Raw genomic sequence first — 22,431 nt, forward strand, 5'->3', positions numbered from 1 at the left:
TTAGCCACTTTTATATATTTATAGAAATGCTTGCTATCTTGTATCATGTAATTTAAATACCTTACATTATTAAAGTTTTCAAAGTGAAAAGACCTTCAAAATAAAATAAATGCAAAAATATATAAAAAGAAAAATGTAAAATCTCCCAACACACCTTCTGCTCATCACCTCTTCCTCTCCCTTATGTCTGCTTCACTGATGTGTCTGCGTGTGGCTCTATACATGTGCACATATGACAGGGGCAAGTTTAACTTACATCAAGTTGAAATTCTCTTTGTTACTGTTTTTATTAAAATTAAACTTTTTTTAATTGTCACTGAAGAAACTTGATGCAGTTTGCTTTTATTCTGGGCAGTTGTCTGAGGCTAAATGGGAGTTGGTGCAGTTTCAATGAATTACAATATTTGTCATGACAAAGGGAATATTGTTGATTCACCAGGTTTCTACCCGAAATGAGAAAAGTATCAAGACTTAAAACTAAAATGTGTTTTTTTTAAAAAGAAACAACACATCAGAATCGATTGAGGTTTTATAATTTGTGGTGGGATGGTACATGGTTATTAGAAATTAATTAATTTCAATTCTTGAGGGGTCTAAAGAGAGATTTAAATCTTACATTTATATCCCAAGAAATTTAGGACAGAGCACTGGACAACCATTATGGACAAAATATTGGGAGCTTATGGAATGTACAGAGTTAGTGATTGAAGTGATGACTCCACCTAGAATTTTTTAAAAAACAGATTAATTGGGTGAAAGAATGGAATATAGAGCAGTACACATACTGAGTTCTTATGATGCTCTAGTTAGGCCACAAATTAGAAAATCACATCCTGTTCCAATCACCAGATATTAGGAAGGATGAGAAGGTCCTTAAGAGAGTACAGAGGAGAATGTTCCAGCAATGAAGGATATCAACTGCAAGGTTAAACTAGAGCAGCTGACGTTGTCTTCCCAATAGCAAAGGAAATTGAGCAAAGATTTATTAGAGGTATACAGGTTTATGATAGGCTTAGAGGAGATGAACAAAACTTTTCACAATGTCGTATTAAACATGGAAGGAAACAAACCATTTTGCACAATGAGTAGTAACAAACTGCAATCTGCTGCCTTTGAGGATTGAGGAAGTAAAGATAATCAATAACTTCAAAAGGAAATTAGATGGACACATGAGCAAAATAAAGTTGCATGACGCTGAGGACAGAGCAAGGAGCAATCTGACTGTATTGTTCTAGAGTCAGCTGATATGAACTCATTGTGGCAAATGACCTACCATACGTCATAATGACAGTATGATGTGATTGAGGATTCTTCAAGCACCAAACTGTTGTATTCTGCCTGTTATAATCTAGTCATTTTGGTGCAATTTTTATATTTTTATTTTAAGCACAGTATGTTATGATCAGTGCCAAGACCTACAAATATTTTTAGAAACTTGTTAGGACCTAATAACTGCTCCTGTATAATAGACAATGTTTTAAAATATTTATTAAGAGAATAATGCCACAAGATTTTCACAGTTGTAAAAAAAAGCAGAAGAATTTTACTATTCAACAAAGGAAACAGTCAAAGTCACTCTTATACATCCAGACTGGCCCGAGGTAAACATGAGTGCAACTGAACACACCAAAATCTGCATGTTAATAGGTAGGCAGAAGAAAAGAAAATACAAGAAATGAGTCAGCCATTCATTAAAAAAATAATAAAACTCTGTTTTTGCCAACAGGGATTTCAATTCCCCTCCTTTAAGGACACAGCTTCTGATCCCTCAACACTGTTTGAACCGAGACCACCCCAATGGCTGCTCACCTCAGAATTGCTCAAGCCCTTTCCAAAATTAGATTGGGAGAGCATAAGAGGTGAAGTTCGTAAGTTTGCAGACGACACCAAAATTGGAGGTGAATGTGGACAGCGAAGAGGGTTACCTCAGATTACAACAGGATCTGGACCAGATGGGCCAGTGGGCTGAGAAGAGGCAGATGGAGTTTAATTCAGATAAATGCGAGGTGCTGCATTTTGGGAAAGCAAATCTTAGCAGGACTTATACAATTGTGGTAAGGTCCTAGGGAGTGTTGCTGAACAAAGAAACCTTGGAATGCAGGTTCATAGCTCCTTGAAAGTGGAGTCGCAGGTAGATAGGATAGGGAAGAAGGCGTTTGGTATGCTTTCCTTTATTGGTCAGAGTACTGAGTACCGGCGTTGGGAGGTCATGTTGTGGCTGTGCAGGACAATGGTTAGGCCACTGTTGGAATATTGCATGCAATTCTGGTCTCCTTCCTATCAGAAAAGATGCTGTGAAACTTGAAAGGGTTCAGAAAAGATTTTAGATTAGATTACTTACAGTGTGGAAACAGGCCCTTCGGCCCAACAAGTCCACACCGACCCACCGAAGCGACAACCCACCCATACCCCTACATATACCCCTTACCTAACACTATGGGCAATTTAGCATGGCCAATCCACCCTAACCTACACATCTTTGGACTGTGGGAGGAAACCGGAGCACCCGGAGGAAACCCACGCAGACACGGGGAGAACGTGCAAACTCCACACAGTCAGTCGCCTGAGGCGGGAATCGAACCCAGGTCCCTGGCGCTGTGAGGCAGCAGTGCTAACCACTGTGCCACCGTGCCGCCAACATTTATAAGGATGTTGCCAGGGTTGGAGGATCTGAACTACGGGGAGAGGCTGAACAGGCTGGGGCTGTTTTCCCTAGAGCATCGGAGGCTGAGGGGTGACCTAAAAGATGTTTATAAAATAATGAGGGGCATGGATAGGATAAATAGGCAAAGTCTTTTCCCTGGGGTTGGGGAGTCCAGAACTAGAGGGCATAGGTTTAGGGTGAGGAGGGGAAAGATATAAAAGAGACCTAAGGGGCAACGTTTTCATGCAGAGGGTGGTATGTGAATGGAATGAGCTGCCAGAGGATGTGGTGCAGGCTGGTACAATTGCAACATTTAAGAGGCATTTGGATGGGTATATGAATAGGAGGGGTTTGGAGGGATATGGGCCGGGTGCTGGCAGGTGGGACTAGATTGGGTTTGGGATATCTGTTCGGCATGGACGGGTTGGACCAAAGGGTCCATTTCCATGCTGTAGATCTCTATGACTCTATAAGTCTATATTTCAGCATTTAGTTATCTGCATGATCCTAGCTATCTAGGATTGCGCAGAAAAGCCATTTGAACTTCCCCAAATTGACAATTCTTTGACCTGGCTCTCGGTTGGATCAAGCAATTCCTGCTTCTGCTAGTTCAAGTACCAACCCTCCAATGCAGTGAGAAATCCTGCGATTCTTGGAACTACTGAGCTCCAAATGCATGGAGCCAGCAGCATTCTGCAGCAGCCTAAACCTCACATGAGCCTTGTCACATAAACCCAGCAAAAATATGAGCCTATCTTTATGCTCATTTATCGTGGGCGGCACAGTGGCACAGTGGTTAGCACTGGTGCCTCACAGCGTCTGAGACCCGGGTTCAATTCCTGACTCAGACGACTGACTGTGGAGTTTGCACGCTCCCCCCGTGTCTGCGTGGGTTTCCTCCGGGTGCTCCGGTTTCCTCCCACAGTCCAAAGATGTGCGGGTCAGGTGAATTGGCCTTGTTGGGCCGAAGGGCCTGTTTCCACACTGTAAGTAATCTCATCTAATCTATCAACAAAGGTATTACATTTGCAATTCTTCAGTCCACCGGCAGCACCAGAATCTTTAGAAGATTGGAAAATTGGGAGTCAACTTGTGCATACCAAGTTGCTAAAAATGAGATAAATGCCAAGTTAATTTATTTAATATAAAAATCATTCAGAATTACAGGATAATATGACTGCTCTTCCACAAGCAATTCCTCAGAATTTGTATGTCCACCCATACGTTAAATGCCTCATCTGGAACTCTCCCCAATCATGTAGCAATCACCCAGTATTACTCTGAAGCACCTCAGAGCCAAAACTATCAGGTGACGTCTTGTAATTTCATGCGTTCAAATGTTGTAAGTCCAGGAATAAAGGGCTGTCATGGCATCAAATTTGCACGTGATAAAATACAAATCTTGAACCACAAAACCAAGATTCTTGTGTACAAAGATCTTGCCAAAATACGAGATAGAATTGCAACATTTATACAATCAAGGAAACAAACCCTGTGGATTAGCAACACAAATAAAACTGGAATTAATTGATTCAGGACAAATGAAGCTTGTAATTATGCAACATCTTTCATGATCTGAGAACATCCCTAAGCATTTAATATTGTGCCTGTATGCTTCTAGTGTTTAAGAGGCACAATTGTCAATGTTTACACAGCAAAATCTCATAATAACAATGCAATCATGACCAAGTTAGCATAGCTGAAGTGTCAATATGAGCTCGGTTTATGGGCAGAACTGCTGTGTTTCAGAATAGACCCTCTGGATCATTTACATCTTCCAGAGAGTGCAGTAACTCTACTGTTTCAGCGTGTTAGTCTACAGCACAGTATCGCTCATTAACAGGCCACAAGTATAATGGATTGTTGGTATTCAGGCTTACCACCAACTGCATGTGGAGATCGCCTGCTTCACAACCACCTGATGAAGCAGCAGCACTTCGAAAGCTAGTGTTTCCAAACAAACCTATTGGACTATAACCTGGTGTTGTGCGATTTTTAACTTTGAGGGTTATTGAGTCTCCTTCAACTAACTGAATGAGTTACAACTGCAGAATTATTACCAATAGCCATTGGAAGATGGTGAGTGCTGGGGGAAAACAATAACATCCTACAGCATATGCTACTAGGTCCCATTGAGGTGTAGTTTGATATTAAAAGGCACATATTAATTCTAGATTTTGATCTAACAAAAAGAAAACACAAACTTAACAAGCAATAATGTAATTCAGAGAATAAGACACAGCATGTCTGAATGGCTTGCTTTCTTGTAATTGAAAAATAAAGTTTTACAAAAACTTCCACATGGCTTATGATACTGTAAAAGTGAAGCAGGATTTAAAGTCTTATTATTGCTGTATAACAGACAACATCCTAAAGACGTACCATAGAAACAGGCTAAGAGTGTGAAAAGACAATGAAAAATTAGCACTTTTTTTTATCCCCACTGCACCATTTTCATCAACATCTGTTTTTATGATGTATTTAAGCAATATGTGCCAATTAAAATTAGGTATGTGTTAAGAGATGTGAACACAAGTTCATGCAAACTGCCTTGTGAAAGCTAATTTTACAAAACCACCCACGTATTCCCAGATATTTAAATTCCTTTGAAGAGGTCTCAGAGGAGAAGAAACAGTACTAACTTTCCTAATGTTAGTCTTCTGAGATTCCAAAAGCCAATCAAGACATAAGACATACTGTCTTTGCAAGGAACTGGGTCATTAGAACATACTCAGAATGACCACAATATTCTCTAATCTTTCATCATTGCAAACATCGGAATTTGCACTTAACCAATTTGTGAAAGACCCATCTGCCAGGCAGAAGTCACAAGTGACTGGAAGTCTGGTTGAGGAGTAAAATTGAGGAACAGTAAGTTCAAACTAACATTTTGCAAAGGGATGTGACTACATTAGTAAGTTCTGGCAAATTGAAAACTTCAAAAAAATACACTGCTTTCAGGAAGAAGTGGGTTTGAAACATCATAATCTTGCTTACTTTACCCAACACATAAGAAAATATCATTTCTTCCTGAGGAATAAAGTGAACAGAAATTTATTAAATACATTGTATTAATAGCAATAAAAATACAGCAAGGCCTTGCTTTAAATTGTTCTTTAAGTAATTTCAATTGAACATTGACCAATTAATGGAGGAGGTGGTATTTGCTTTTAGCACCAGGAGTTTTGTTTCAATATTTGCTCTGCATGTGGCACAGTGTCACTATGGAGTTGCCTCTACTGCTCACTAACACTTTTTGATGCCACCATTCCAGCCAACAACTCATCCCCAAGAATTTACAAATTAAAGCTGTTCCAATACGAGGGCTTATTTCCTGCCTCTTGGTGTTCGTTTCCCAAGCCCTTGCTCAACTAAATTAAAGCTCTTCCCTTTAAAATTGCATATTCCAGAAACACAACTACAACAACACGAAGTGGAGAATTACTGTAATCAATTACAGCTCACATAATACTGAGGCGATCCTCTAGTGGATAAACCTGATACTCTTAAAGTGTAGAGAGACCAACAATGGCTCATCCAGTGGTGGCAAACAATGGTGACCTTTTGATCAGCCCTACAAGCTGCACACAGACAGAAGACTGATCATGCTTTGTACTTTTATGATATCTCAGTACTACGGTTTGATCTGCTTTGTTTATATGACAGACAAAAAACACATTGCACGAAACTGCAAAACCATTTCTTATCGTTGTGCCATTAACTATATGCTATCTATGATTCAATCAAGGTCACTGGTATAGAGTGGTACAATGAATATTGTATAGGCAAATCAAAGGCATCCAGGTCATTTTGGATCTTACAGCCTTAAGGCGCAATTAAAAATCAGTCAATGTCCTGCAGCCTGAGTTAGGTGCACACAAATATCTTAAAGGGTTGAGTGTCGGGAGGAAATAATGGAGAAAAGAAGGGATGAGACTATGGATGGATTTAATAAACAAGGGCAAGAAAATTCAAATACAATATGTAACACTAGAACATTTAGAACAGAAGACTCTTCTCCACAGAATGACAACGGTAGAATAACATTCCATCTAGGACAGTGGAGGCAAAATTCAAAACAGTTGCAAACTGTATTTAGGAGGCATTCCATATGCCTCCTGAACATAATGTCGAATCCTCATGGGGAAATGAGCCAAGAATAGCCATCTTTTGATCCATATCCATTTTGAAAATGCATTTAATAGTCATAATGTTTTCTAAAAATAATTCACAGACGCCATAACATGTGTTTACAGTAAAACCTGACAAAATGCCCATAACCAGCTTTTCCAATTATATATTCTGCCACATCAACTATTTTGTTCACAATAATTCTTGTCAGCAGTTTCTCATTTCAATCAAATAGGTCCTGTCTTTACAAAATCTTTCAAAAAAAAGGGGAAAAGAAGGATCTCTATGGTCAGTACACTGCTTATTACAGAACTGAAACTTCTATGCTATCTATCACAAGAAAGTAAATTTATCTACGTTAGCAGATGGTTTATTATTTCTGCTTCATTACACAATCCTTCATCCATGCATTGGAGTTTTCAAAAAAAAAGTCCTCAGGTCTTTTAAAATAAATCACAAATACATTACAGCATTTTCAATCTCTTCCATCAAAACAAAACTTTTAAAATCCATATGTAGACAAGATTCAATAATCTTTAATGTGTAAGAACTAAATCACTTTGGAATTTAGTTCAAGCAGTTCCTTTGTTTATGGGTAAATACAAATGGAATGCCAACAAAATTCAAGCATCATTATCAACAGTAAATAATCTTTTCATGAATGGACCAAAAATAAGCACTCTTATGGGATTATCATTAGGGTTCAAAGAATCAACAATGTGAAATACGTTCTGCTCCGAGATAGCGCTTTGGTTCATTCATATATTGCCAAAAAAACATACGAACTTGTCAGTTTATACTGAACTTCAGTTGGATTTTTAAAACAACTCCAAAGTTTCATTCCACTATCAAAAATTTAATTGCAAAAATTAATTTGCAAGTCTGAACATTTGACTGCAAGGCTGAACATTTTTCCAATCTATTGGAACAGCTTAGCCATTTTGGTAATAGCAAGCCCTCACTTAGGATGCATTCCTGAAAAGTAAGACAACTTTAAATGAAACTTGGGGTCCCTCCAGGGACTACTGTTGAAAGTGAAGTTAGGTTTTGCAGGACTTTCTTTACCTGAAAATTGATTAAAACATTATACCCTGTGTGTTGAAATACTTCAAACTACCAAGTTCCTAGTGAGAAATAAAATTACCTAAAATAAATTTTAAAATATAAAAGAGAAACATAAGTTTCTACTTATGATGGGTCCAGCAGGTCACCAAAACCCTGTTTGGAGCAGATTCTTCCAACTCCCAATTCTCTAATTTGCGTCTTTTCCCTCTCCTTGATCTGCCCTTTGGTTGAAGCTCCCACTTGCTGACTCACACAATCACCACTTCTCTCTCCTGCATTTCCATTCAAGATTTTTCCTAGCTGGAGTTTTCAGGTTTGATGAAAGTGTTCCAATGATGCAAAAGTCATGAACTTGAGCTTTTGTAATCAGTTCTCATAGATTTGTTGAAACGGATCCTGCCTCTCACCGGTGCTGCTCATCTCCAGAGCCCTCACTCCTAAGCAAGGGCTCAGGAGACTGAAACAACATACACAAATGTTCGAGAAAACATGGGTTTCCAACTCAGCTCTCCGGCACCACCAGGACCTGCACTTTTATAATGCGAGAAATCCAGCTCATTTCAATCTTCAGTAGAAACACATGTTCAAAATTGGGTTGGAGATGAGACTCCAAGTTGGAGGGTCGATAACAGGGAGGAGGCTGCAAATTAGAGAGTCAAAAGGCAGCAAGTTGAAGAGTTAGAGAGCAGATGGCATTCAATGAAATGACAAGCCTATTGATTTACTGATTATAAAGTAACCTAATGTTAAATAAGAACTCATTGCATTGAACCACAACATGATTTCCAGATTTAAAAATAGGAAATTTTATATAAAGCTATATTTGTATACTCTATCTACAAACAAGCAAGGTACTTTTAATGAAATGACTTCCACATAGTTAGAGCTGAATCCCAAAATGCGCTGTAAAATTATGCAGTAAACTGTATCTATGCATCTAAACTAAAGTTAGCAATGTGTTGGCAACATTAGTCTCTTCACAATGTTAGGTCCTTTAACTATCACAAGTACAGAAGGATAATTACACAGGAAGTGCTGACAGTAATCAAATATTTTGCGTGAGAAAATAAAATTAGCGTGTTGAACATGCATTTCAATCAGGTTTGATCAATGCATTGTTGTATTTTTTTAAAATCTTCCAGTCACTTCAAAGATGATGCCTTGGTTTGCAGAAGTTCTAAATTGCATGGTTTGGAGTGGCCCAGAGGCTGAGTAGTTAGCACTACTGCCTCACAGCACCCAGTTTCCAATCCAGCCTTGAGCAAACATGTGTGTGGAATTTCCATGTTCGCCACATCTGTGTGGGTTTCCTCTGGGTGCTCTGGTTTCCTCCCACAGTCCAAAGATGACACAGCATTGGCATGATCAAGTTCGGAAATAACAAATCCAATACTGTGGGTTTCAGCAGCAGATGGACAATGACAGGGGCAGAGTTCACACAACAAAAAAAATGGAGAAACTGGCCATGTTGATGCAGGAGATGATGTGGTTAAAAACAGACCTCCAGGTCAAATTTAAATTTGAGCTTGTAACAGTCTGCATCGGTCTGAAATATTGTTGGAATAGGAGAACGGATGGAGTCTGTGTGTGAACACATTTTGTGCGCGAGACTTCCTGATAATTAATTGGATCAAATTATGGGTTATATTGGATTGCAGCATCATGGCAATAAGAACGGTTAGACGGAGCAAAAACGTTTGGTGAGGAAGAACAGGTTAAACATGGAAACGGATGTCAAATTGATGGATTAATTACAGTGTAGCAGCAGATACAATTCACAGCCCAGCTGAGAAACAGACGTATAATAAATCCCCAGGAACAGTCTCTGAAACACAGTAGAAATGCTCGTGGACTGACGTGTTCAAGATAATTTAGGGGGTTTTATCAATAACTGGTGACAACAGGAGGACAACTAGGTCAGATAAATATTTTTTTTTTAAAAATCACAATATACATAAAGTTGCATCTTTCTCACACCGAACTGATCATTTTCACTGAAGTCAGCCATACATTCATTCACAAAAGTCTTTCGATATTAAAATTTCAGTCAAGCGCTTCCTTCCATAAACCAAAGCTAAAAGTGCAGCACATTTCAGGCAAAAGTCTACACAGGACTCATTCAGTAAAAGTTAATCAGACTACATCAGATACTCTCCGGTTTACAGAGCTAGCATGGAACTTTCAAGCTGACTAAAATAGATAAAAGTTCAGCCAACGGTCAAAGGTGCCATAAACTACAGGAAACTCCTCTAATACTACATGGTTACTAAAAGCGGACAAAGTACTAGCTTTGCCTCTCAACTATTCACAATGTTTGCAGAACATCCTGGCTTTCTGAGCAACACAAATGGAAAAATGTCCATGCTGATGTGACCCTGTCCCTTAGCATTTTCAATCAGGAGGCTGGAAGAAATGCAAGGGCAAAAACACAATAAAGAATTGCATGCTGCATCTCAGGGCACCCTGTCTTAGAGTCAGAGATGTATAGCACGGAAACAGACCTTTTGGTCCAACTCGTCCATGCTGCCCAGATATCCTAACCTAGGTAAAAACAATGACTGCAGAAGCTGGAAACCAGATTCTGGATTCGTGGTGCTGGAAGAGCACAGCAGTTCAGGCAGCATCCGACTGCTCCTCAGATGCTGCCTGAACTGCTGTGCTCTTCCAGTACCACGAATCCAGATATCCTAATCGAATCTAGTCCCACTTGCCAGCGCCTGACCCATATCCATCCAAACCCTTCCTATTCATATAACCATCCAAATGCCTTTTAAATGTTGCAATTGTACCAGCCTCCACCACTTCCTCTGGCAGCTCATTCCATACACGTACCACCCTCTGTGTGAAAAAATTGCCCTTTTATTCTTTCCTCTCTCACCCTAAACCTATGCCCTCTAGTTCTAGACTCTCCCACCCAGGTAAAAGACTTTGACTTTATCCTATCCGTGCCCCTCATGATTTTATAAAGCTCTATAAGGTCACCCTTCAGCCTCCGACGTTCCAGGGAAAACAGCCCCAGCAGATTCAACCTCTCCCTACAGCTCAAATCCTCCAACCCTGGCAACATCCTTGTAAATCTTTTCTGACTCCTTTCAAGTTTCACGACATCCTTCCAGTAGGAAGGAGACCAGAATTGCACACAATATTTCAAACGTGGCGTAACTAATACCCTGTACAGCCGCAACATGACCTCCCAACTCCTGTACTCAATACTCTGACCAATAAAGGAAAGCTTACCAAATGCCTTCTTCACTCTTCTATCTACCTGCAACTCGACTTCCAAGGAACTATGAATCTGCACTCCAAGGTCTCTGTGTTCGTCAACACTCCCGAGGGCCTTATCATTCAGTTTATAATTCCTGCTAAGAGTTGCTTTCCCAACATGCAACACCTTGCATTTATCTAAATTAAACTCCATCTGCCACTCCTCAGCCCATTGGCCCATCTGATCAAGATCCTGTTGTAATCTGAGGTAACCTTCTTCGCTGTCCACAACACCTCCAATTTTGGTGTCATCTGCAAACTTACTAATTGTACCTCTTATGCTCACATCCAAATAATTTATATAAATGACAAAAAGTAGAGGACCCAGCACTGATCCTTGTGGCACTCCACTGGTCTCAGGCCTCCAGTCTGAAAAACAACCCACCACTACCACCCTCTGTCTTCCACCTTTGAGCCAGTTCTGTATCCAAATGGCTAGTTCTCCCTGTATTCCATGAGATCTAACCTTGCTAATTAGTCTCCCATGGGGAACCTTGTCGAACACCTTACTGAAGTTCATATAGATCACGTCTACCGCTCTGCCCTCATCAATCCTCCTTCTTACTTCTTCAAAAAACTCAATCAAGTTTGTGGGACATGATTTCCCACACACAAAGCCATGTTGACTATCCCTAATCAGTCCTTGCCTTTCCAAATACATGTACATCCTGTCCCTCAGGATTCCCTCCAACAACTTGCCCACCACCGACATCAGGCTCACTGGTCTATAGTTCCCTGGCTTGTCCTTACCACCTTTCTTAAACAGTGGCACCACATTAGCCAACCTCCAGTCTTCCGACGCCTCACCTGTGACTATTGATGATACAAATATCTCAGCAAGAGGCCCAGCAACCACTTCCCTTGCTTCCCATAGAGTTCTATGGTATAGCTAATCAGGTCTTCGGGATTTATCCACTTTTAAGCATTTCAAGGCATCCAGCACTTCCTCCTCTGTAATATGGACATTTTTCAAGATGTCACCATCTATTTCCCTACATTCTATATCCTTCGCCACAGTAAACACTCATGCAAAATATTCATTTAGTATCTCCCCCATCTCTTCCAGTTCCACACAAAGGCCGCCTTGCTGATCTTTGAGGGGCCCTCTTCCCTCCCATTATCCTTCTGTCCGTAATGTATTTATAAAACCCCTTTGGTTTCTCCTTAATTCTGTTTGCCAAAGATATCTCATGTCCCCTTTCCCCCCTCCTGATTTCCCTCTTAAGTATACTCCTACTTCCTTTATACTCTTATCCTCAATTTCTCATGTCGATACCTGACATATGCTTCCTTCTTTTTCTTAACTAAACCCTCATTTACTTTAGTCATCCAGCATTCCCTAAAATTACAAGTCTTTCCTTCCACCCTAACAGGAATATACTTTCTCTGGATTCTCGTTATCTCATTTCTGAAGGCTTCCCATTTTCCAACCATCTCTTTACCTGTGAACATCTGCCCCAATCAGCTTTTGGAAGTTCTTGCCTAATACCATCAAAATTAACCTGCCTCCCAATTTAGAACTTTTACTTTTAGATCTGTTCACTGATTCCATCACTATTTTAAAACTAATAGAATTATGTTCGCTGGCCCCAAAGTACTCCCCCACTGACGCCTCAGTCACCTGCCCTGCCTTATTTCCCAAGAGTAGGCCAGATTTTGCACCTTCTCTAGTAGGTACATCCACATACTGATTCAAAAAATTCTCTTGTACACACTTAACAAATTCCTCTCTGTCTAAACCCTTAACATTCACGGCAGTCCCAGTCTATGTTTAGAAAGTTAAAATCCCCTACCATAACCATCCTATTATTCCTACAGATAACGGAGATCTCCTTACAAATTTGTTTCTCAATTTTCAGATGATTTTTAGATTAGATTAGATTCCTTACAGTGTCCTTCGGCCCAACAAGTCCACACCGACCCTCCGAAGAGTAACCCACCCAGATACATTTCTCTCTAACTAATGCACCTAACACTATGGGCAATTTAACATGGCCAATTCACCTGACCTGGAGGTCTTTGGACTGTGGGAGGAAACCGGAGCACCCGGATGAAACTCACGCTGACACAGGGAGAATGTGCAAACTCCACACAGACAGTAACCCAAGGCTGAGAATCGAACCTGGGACGCTGGTGCTGTGAGGCAGCAGTGCTATCCATTGAGCCATTGTGCCACCCAATCCTAATAAGATTAGATTAGATTACTTACAGTGTGGAAACAGGCTCTTCAGCCCAACAAGTCCACACTGACCTGCCAAAGCACAACCCAGCCAGACCCATTCCCCTACATTTCACCCCTTCACCTAACACTATGGGCAATTTAGAATGGCCAATTCACCTAACCTGCACATTTTTGGACTGTGGGAGGAAACCGGAGCATCTGGAGAAAACCCACGCAGACACTGGGAGAATGTGCAAACCTCAACACAGACAGTCGCCTGAGGCGGGAATTGAACCCGGGTCTCTGGTGCTGTGAGGCAGCAGTGCTAACCACTGTGCCACCATGCCGTCCGAGGTGATCACCCCTTTCTTATTTCTCAGTTCCACCCAAATAACCTCCCTGGATGTATTTCTGGAAATATCCTCTAAGTACAGCTGCAATGCTATCCATTATCAAAAACGCCACTCCCCCTCCTCTCTTGCCTCCCTTTCTATCCTTCCTGTAGCATTTGTATCTTGGAACATTAAGCTGCCAGTCCTGTCCATCCCTGAGCCATGTTTCTGTAATTGCTATGATATTTCAATCTCATGTTCCTAATTATGCCCTGAATTCATCTGCCTTCCCTGTTAGGCCTTTTGCATTGAAATAAATGCAGTTAAATTTATCAGTCTTACCTTGTTCTCTGCTTTATCCCAGCCTGCCCGGACTGTTTGACTTGCTTCTTTTCTCAACTGTACAAGTCTCAGATTGATCCCTTTCCTCACTATCTCCCTGGGTCTCACCTTCCTCCCCACCCCAGTCCCCTGTTCATCTTACTAATTTAAATTCTCCCGAGCAGCTCGAGCAAATCTCTCTGCCAATATATTAGTTCTCCCAATTCAGGTACAACCTGTCCTTCTTGTACTGGTTACTTCTACTAGAAGAGATTCCAATAATCCAAAAATGTGAATCATTCTCCCATACACCAGCTCCTCAGCCATGCTCTATCTGCTCTATCCTCCTATTCCTACCCTCACTAGCGCATGGCATTGGGAGTAATCCAGATATTATGACTCTCGAGGACATCCTTTTAAGTTCCTGCCTAACTCTCAATATTCTCCCTTCAGAATCTCATCCTTTCCCCTTATTTCGTTGGTTCCAATGTGTACAATGACCTCCAGCTGGGCCCTCTCCCCCTTGAGGACATTCTGCACCCACTCTGAGACATCCTTGATCCTGGCAGCAAGGAAGCAACACACCATTCTGATTTTTCACTGCTGGCCCCAGAAACGTTTGTCTGTGCCTCGGACTAGAGAGCCCCTAAACCAATCGATCTCTTGGAACCCAACGTACGACTCATTGGATTAGAGCCAGTCTTGACACCAGAAACTTGGCTGTTCATGCTACATTCCCCAGAGAATCTATCACTCCCTACATTTGCCAAAACAGCATACTTGCTTGAAATGGGGATATACACATAGAAGATTCCTGCATTACCTGCCTACCTCGCTTACCTTTCCTTCTCATATCCAAAATAGGGAAATGGGTAATTCCAAGCCCACACTGTACTATATTTCCGATTTCTCATTCGACCAACAGCCCTGCTTACCAACACACTAATGCAGAATTTAATCATGCAACACATAACTGACTAAGAACTTCAATCCTGAAATTGTATCATGCATGAAAAATTTGCAATTCCACATGATTAGCCGAACAGATGTATTTGCTATCACTTTAGCAACATATTAACTTCTGAAATGTACCATACCCATCTATTAAAATTCCAACTGATTCCTGTTATGTATGTTTCATTAAGTGCTGCAGCACAGGAGTTTAGGACAAATTTACAAATCACGTTCCAGAAAATTTACATCAATTCCAAAAGTATTGAGCCAATTTAGATCAGAGCAATTTTTGTTACTAAAACAGATAAGACTTCACCTTGGATTTCCTCTCCATCTAAGCGTGTAATGACTGGGCCATGACTATATACACACCATTGTGTAATCAACAGACATCAATCTGGGCTCTTCCACAGAGGTACATACATGAGCATACCAACATTCTGATTGACTGACTCACAATAAACACCACAAACATCTAAGCATTTACATTTTTTTTTCAAATGATTAATGGGTCGAGGAAAGGCAAAAAAAAATACAAATGGCTCAACCATCAAACTGTAAGTCCTGCAGGCATAATTTCAGGCCTAAACTTAATTCTTGATACATTATGTAATCAATAGTTTGGATGCCTCAATCAAGATGTAACCATGCCACCCTCTATATCTTTGAATGACTATGGATAGGGATAGAGAATGAGGCTTGATCTTAGGCTGCATATCTGGACACCTCAATTTCGATTGAAAAAAAAACCTTAGGTACATAAAAAACAGGAATAGGCCATTTGGGCCCATGAGCCTGTTCAACCATAATATCATGGCTGATCTGGTTGTGTCACCTCCAATTTCCTGGCTGTTTTCTCCTTACAGCCCATCTCTTTGTAAATGCTTTATCTCCTCTTGATAACGTACTTATCTATCTATCTTGGTACTATTGACATATTTTGCTTTCATACATTCAGTCTCTTTATCAAAATCACTGATATAAATGGTCAACAGTTGAGAACTCTGGACTGATTGCTGTTATAGTCCACTATAAAAATGCCCAATTGATCCCGAATGTCGGCTTTCAATTAGTTAAATAATTCTGTAGCCATGCTGATATACTTTAGCCTTTGTAGCAATCTTTGCTTCGCTACCTTACAAAATGTCTTTTGGAAATCTATGCAAGTCATCAACCAGCGCCCTTCCAACCACATGAATGTTGCTTCCTCAAAAAGCTCTAGTACACTAATCTGTCTTTCACAAAACCATGTCTGTCTGGTTACATCATGGTTTTCTGAGTATCTGATTATAACTGTTTAAAATGGGTCCAAAAGAGTTAATGACTGATTGAGTGCAATTAGCACCACCCACTTTGATCTTCTCATAAGCATTTTGTGCAAAAATGAAGTAGGATCTTGGGAAAGACAGACCCAAGACTAGGTCTACCCTATGCTAATACAGAGCCTATTCATGTGAGCTGTAACCAGTAGCAGATACACAATAATCTGCATCTTATTCTGTAGCAGTTGTTACAAGGTCAGCCTGGTGGAGTTCATTAGATGTGAGCTCTCTGATTGGGCCAGCTTAACAGCCCCAATCTGGGAGCCCCAGCTGACATATAAACAAGAGTGTCAGTGGTTCTGCTCACTCTGAGAGCTGGATCAGTGTCAAAGACTCTCTCCATGTAAATATAGGGTAACTTGGTGATGAGATACCATGCTGTGTGGAGTTATTTCATATTCATGTATTAAGACTTTTTGTGTTAGACTAAGAGATGACCAGCATTACACACACTAGACCATGTAAGCCCTCTATAGAATGCACTCACTTAGAAAATACAGATGACAGCATACACAAGCAAATTCCACACTCAGAAAAAATAAATCTTATCTTAAACAGGAAACAGCTCTTTAAAAACAAAGTGATCTCAAGTTCTAGTCTCTCCTAAGTGGAAACTTTCATTTAGCATCCATTCTGTTAGTTCGCCTCAGGTTCTTATATGTTTCAATAAGATCAGCTTTTATTCTTCTCAACTCCAATGGATAAGGGTCCAACCTTTCCAATTGCTTTTCATTAGAACCCTCTTCAACCCATCAATAGGTTTCCTTTCTTCACACCTAGAATCTATTTAAGACTTAATTTCTTGACAATTGAAGTTGATTTGCTATATTTATGCCGATGTTTAGTCATTATTAAACTTTAAATCATTATGATAAAAGTTGGTTTATTTGCAGTCTGATACTAGCACATTATTTATGCCAATTTCACATACCAATACTTCTTCATTTCTTTTAAGTTCATACTATTTTAAACCCAAATGGTTAAATTACTTTCTTAGCACCATGCTACTTTAGTCCGAAAATGATGTAAATCATCCAACCAGTTTATGTATCGGTAATCCATCAATCAATGATCAGCAACAAATATGATTTTATATAAGTGTGAAAATTATACAATAGCCTTTAATGGAACTTAGTATTAAATATTTTTAATTCTTATAGAATCATAAAATCCCGACATTGTGGAAACAGGCCTTTTGGCCCAACAAGTACACATCGACCTTCTGAAGAAGATCTCACCCAGACCCATTCCCCTAACCTTATTACTCTATATTTCCCCTGACTAATGCACCAAGCCTACACATCCCTAAACCCTGTGGGCAATTTACATAATCTGCAAATCTTTGGACTGTGGGAGGAAACTGGAGCATTGGAGGAAACCGGAGCCCTGGAGAAAACCCACACAGACACGGGGAGAATGTGCAAACTCCATGGAGACAGTCGCTCAAGGCTAGAATCAAACCAGAGTCCCTGGCACTGTGTGGCCGTGCACTAACATTAAATCATGATTGGGTGACTAAATGTTAAAAAGGACCTATGCTCCATACTGGCAAACAAGTTACAGTACTTCACTATATCAACTTTTTCAGCAAGAACTACATTCAGTGGGGTTGGCCCTCCTCTCTTCCCACCTCGACAGAAAACTGACAACAGGTACCTGTCTGGTCAAACAGTAGGGTGAGTTAAACCTTAACAGGTGGAAAGGTTGCACTTCAAAAAAGAGTCAAGGTTAGTTAGGCCAAGTGCATCAATTTTAAGTTTTGCACTTAACTATAAGAACAAAGTGTGCTCATCTCCACTGAATTTGGAAATGTAAAAGTTACCCCCAGTCATAAAACCACAATGACCAAAAAGAACAAAACCAAAAACTGTTCTGCAGTGTGATAAGCCAACTGAGAGGAAATGTTAGTGGAATCCAGTGAAAGGAAATTGATGGCAACACGTTTTGCACAGTAAACATTTCAGCCATTCCAACACATTAATTGTTGGTGCCAGTGACAGATGGTGCCTTGGGCAATATCCTCACATTAGAACGGATTGCATTTTGAGATGCATTGCACCCTCATTATACCCGGCCATTGGTGGCATTTTAATTAAAATAGGTGCATCTTGTGTTCAATTCAGTTGATTGGTGAAAGAAGTTTCTCTTTCACCAATTCCTTTCGATTTTAGCAAGTATCCATTTCTCTTCATTGTCTCAATTTTCATATCAAGTTGAATAAAAATTGATCAGTTCTATACTCTGAAACTGCCAGGCCTGTCATATAGAGCAAGTCAGCACAGGATAAGCTTACATAACATCATTCTTTATATACTGCTTCAAGATAATGAATAGGAAATGAGTTTTTGAATGATTCATGAACTGGGTGCACATTAAACAAATAGATTTTAAGACACATCATAAATATATTTCATTTTCTCATTCAGAATTTATTCTCAGCAATGTAACTTGGGAATATCATACAGTATTCATTTAATTTTTAATACATTTTCAGCAGAGTCAGGAAGGAACCCTACAATAAAATTAAATTACTGAAACTTGAAGTACCCACACTGTTCTGCCAAATTTAAAATGCAAGCTAACTAGGAATTTGACTTTATCTTTGTATTTCTAGCATAGAGTTTGTAACACTGTTCTACTGTTGTGTGTGTTACCATCCATATCTTCGGAGTGTCCTTCATCCCCAACAGCACTGTGGGCCTATCTACACCAAATGGACTACAGTATTTCAAGGCGCCAGCTCACCATCACCATCTCAAAGATGGCTAGGGATGGGCAATTAATGCTGGCCCAGCCAGCACCATTTATATCCCACAAACGAATAAGAAAAAGCATGTGGAGCTTCTTTTGATGGTTTATACAGTTGTGTGTGTGAGGGAGTAATTATTTACTGTTCCAACAATACAAATGATGTCAAGTAAACAAGATGTAGTTTATTGTTTCTCAGCAACTACTTACTAGTTATGAAATAGGCTCCACATGGTAAACTACAAAAAAATATGGTTGGGAGGATCCAGCCTTAGGTTTGCTTCCCACAAAACACCCAAGTCTTCACTCTCCCACCAATCTCCAGCTTATTAACACCACCACCCTCACTTACTCTCTCCCTAGAGAGAGTTGTTATGCCTTCACCGCAGTGGATGATGTTAATTGAACTCAATCAAGTAATAACCCTTTCAGATGCTTCAGATTTACATATATCACCATATTCTTTCCCACACTTTTTCCCCAGGCTTTTCAATCATAAGGCAGCACAGCTGCAACTACTCCTGTGCTCAACTAATATGAATAAAAGCATCATTGTCAGAAATGAAGGTGGGGGATATAAAGGGGTACTGGCTGTTTTTAGTTCGTCCTGATGCATGGGTAGTCATTGATAAATGTAGGAAATCAACATCGACTGAGGATTAAACTCCACGCTTTTCTGATTCTAACAGTTTGCTTTCACATTTATTATCAGAAGGGCCCTCCAATATATTTGTGAATCCAATAATTTTTTTTCTTTTTCTGTTTTCTGACTCACTCACCAAAGCCTTCATCTCTCCTGAAGTCAAAAATGTTCACTGAAGTAATAGGAAGAATGTTAACGTCTCCTGCCACCCCCACCCTCCAACAAAAATGATGGGTTTGAGTTGTATAGAATGTAGAATTGCTAATTATCACCAACAGAAAGCAAGTCCACTTTGACTCTGTCCATTTTTAAATTATTCCTGCACCCAATAGGTCAGGCTCCAATCCATTGCACCCCTTCAATCTCTTTTAGGATGACCACCCCATCCATATTTCCCCTCACTGCTCCTTCATTACACGCTGTTGTCAAAAGCCTGCTTCATTCAGCAATCAGAATTCCATTCTGGCTATCTGCAACCAAGCAACATAACCTTTGAGGCTGCTCCCTCTCCTTGATACATTTCCAACAGCATCCACGTTGACTTAATAGCAAATGTAATCAGGGCATTCACCATTGAGGATATGGTAACAAGGTCTACTCACATACAAATATGTGCAAGGAAGCCAATGTCTCCCATGCCAATCAAAACAATTTTCTGATTTACAGCAAGTGTTGTTTGACTGCACTGTCAACAAGTCTTCTATCAATTAATTGATGATCAGGAGTAGACTGATCATCAGATATTTCTTCTGCATTTGAGGGCAGGACATACCCTTGGTTATTTTCCACATTGTTGGGTTGGTGGCAACGATATAGCTATTCTGAAACAATCTTGGTTAAGGGCATGGCTAATTCAAGAGAAAAGTCTTCAGTATACTGCTGGAAGGTTATCACCAGGAGGAATGCCCTTTTGCATTCTTCATTGTATTGTCCCTCCACATGATGGCAGTTGTACAGTGGCCAGGCCCTCATAACGCCTCATGGATAGCACCTCTTGAGGTGCTTAACCTGTTTGAAATCAATCCTATTCAGCAGGTTGATAGTACCAAACAACTTTGTTTCCACAAGGACTGTATAGCAATAACTCCGGATACTCCTGTCATGGAAAAATTCATCTGTGGCAGATAGGATGCTGAGGATGAGGCCAAGTACGTATGTCGCACATCAACTGCTGCAGACCAGTCTAATAGAAATGTCCTTTAGAGCCTGGTCAGTAGTGGCGGTGTTACTGATCTACTGAGAGTTATGGGCATTGGGGACATTCTGTGCCCTTGCCACCTTCAAAGCTTCTTCAAATTGGAAGACCAGGGTTAATCAGTCATAGAGTTAGAGAGATGTTCAGCATGGAAACAGATCCTTCGGTCCAACTCGTCAATGCCAATCAGATATCCAAAATTAATCTAGTCCCAGTTACTAACATTTGGCCCATATCCCTCTAAACCCTTCCTATTCATACAGCCATCCAAATGCCTTCCTCTGGCAACTCATTCTATACATGCACCGCCCTTTACGTGAAAAAGTTGCCCCTTAGGTCCCTTTTTAACCTTTCCCCTCTCACCCTAATCCTATGCCCTCTAGTTTTGGACTCCCCCAATCAAGGGCAAAGACCTATTTACCCTATCCAGTCAAGAAGTAGCAGTAGGTGGTAATCAGCAGCAAGTTTCCTTGCCAATGTTGGACTTGACACCATGACATTTCATGTGGTCCAGAGGCAGTGACTCTCAGGACACCTCCCTCTTGACTGTACTGCTACCTCAGATGTGGTCATCCTGCTGACATGACAGAACAGAGCCTGCAGTGATTTTGCTTATTTCTGGACATTCAGTGTCACATATGAATTTCTATGTATGACTCTGTCAGGCTATCGGTCAACCAGTCTGTGGGAAAGCTCTCCCAACTTTGGGGCTTCTCCCAGATGTCCGACTTTGCAGGGTGGACTGGGTTGGATTTGCCATTGCTGTTTTCAGTAGCTATATCACTGCTGGGTGGTCCATTCAGTTTAATTCCTTTCTTTAGGCATTGCAGCTATTTGATATGACTGAGTGGCTTGCTAGCCCATGAAGAGTTAATCACAATGATGTGCTACTAGAGTCACACTGGGTAAGAAAGGCAAGCTTCCTTCCCTCAAGGAAGGAAGTGGACCAGATAGGCTTGTACTGACAGCCGACAATAGTTTCCTATTTTCAATTCCAGTTTATTAAGATAGAGTGAATTCCAGCAGCCGCCATGACGGGAATTGAGCCCGTTTTTCCATTTAACCTTACCCTGTATTACTCGTGTTGTTGTATCACTGGCACTATGCACTACTTCCTCAACTTATTACAACTAACTTAAATAATATAGCTCTGCAACTCTTTTTTGCCATCAATTGCAGTGTAAAATGTAAGGAAGCAAACACTTAAAATCTTGCACTTATGTGTTCATCACAAATAGTCCAAAACTTTCCCAGTTTTACAAAACAAATTCCCAAAAGCCAGCGTGCGGCTTGAAATGGGGAAGGAAAAGGTTTCACTTGAAATCGAGATTGAACAAGTTGTTGGAGTCACGACCGTAATCTTAATTCAGATCTGAAACTGATTTGAGCATTGGAATGATGCTATGTTATTGCAGCTTAATACGTTACTTTAGAATGGAAGAATAAGCTCAAAACATACCTATTCATAGTGCACCTATTAGAGTCAGAGCTGTACAACATGGAAACAGACCCTTTGCTCCAACTCATCCATGCCAACCAGATATCCCAACCTAATCTAGTCCCATTTGCCAGCACTTGGCCCATATCCCTCGAAACCCTTCCTATTCATATACCATCTAGATGCCTTTTAAATGTTGCAATTGTACCAGCC

General features: G+C 40.4%; 1 protein-coding gene across 3 annotated transcripts in view; it reads right to left on the minus strand.

Annotated features, from left to right (window-relative positions):
• LOC132821924 (cytoplasmic protein NCK1-like) overlaps positions 1-22,431 on the minus strand; it is a 215,982-nt gene that overhangs the window by 30,716 nt on the left and 162,835 nt on the right. The gene's annotated exons all lie outside the window — the stretch shown is intronic.

Source organism: Hemiscyllium ocellatum, chromosome 13 (genome assembly GCF_020745735.1).
Source record: "Hemiscyllium ocellatum isolate sHemOce1 chromosome 13, sHemOce1.pat.X.cur, whole genome shotgun sequence".
NCBI lineage: Eukaryota > Metazoa > Chordata > Chondrichthyes > Orectolobiformes > Hemiscylliidae > Hemiscyllium > Hemiscyllium ocellatum.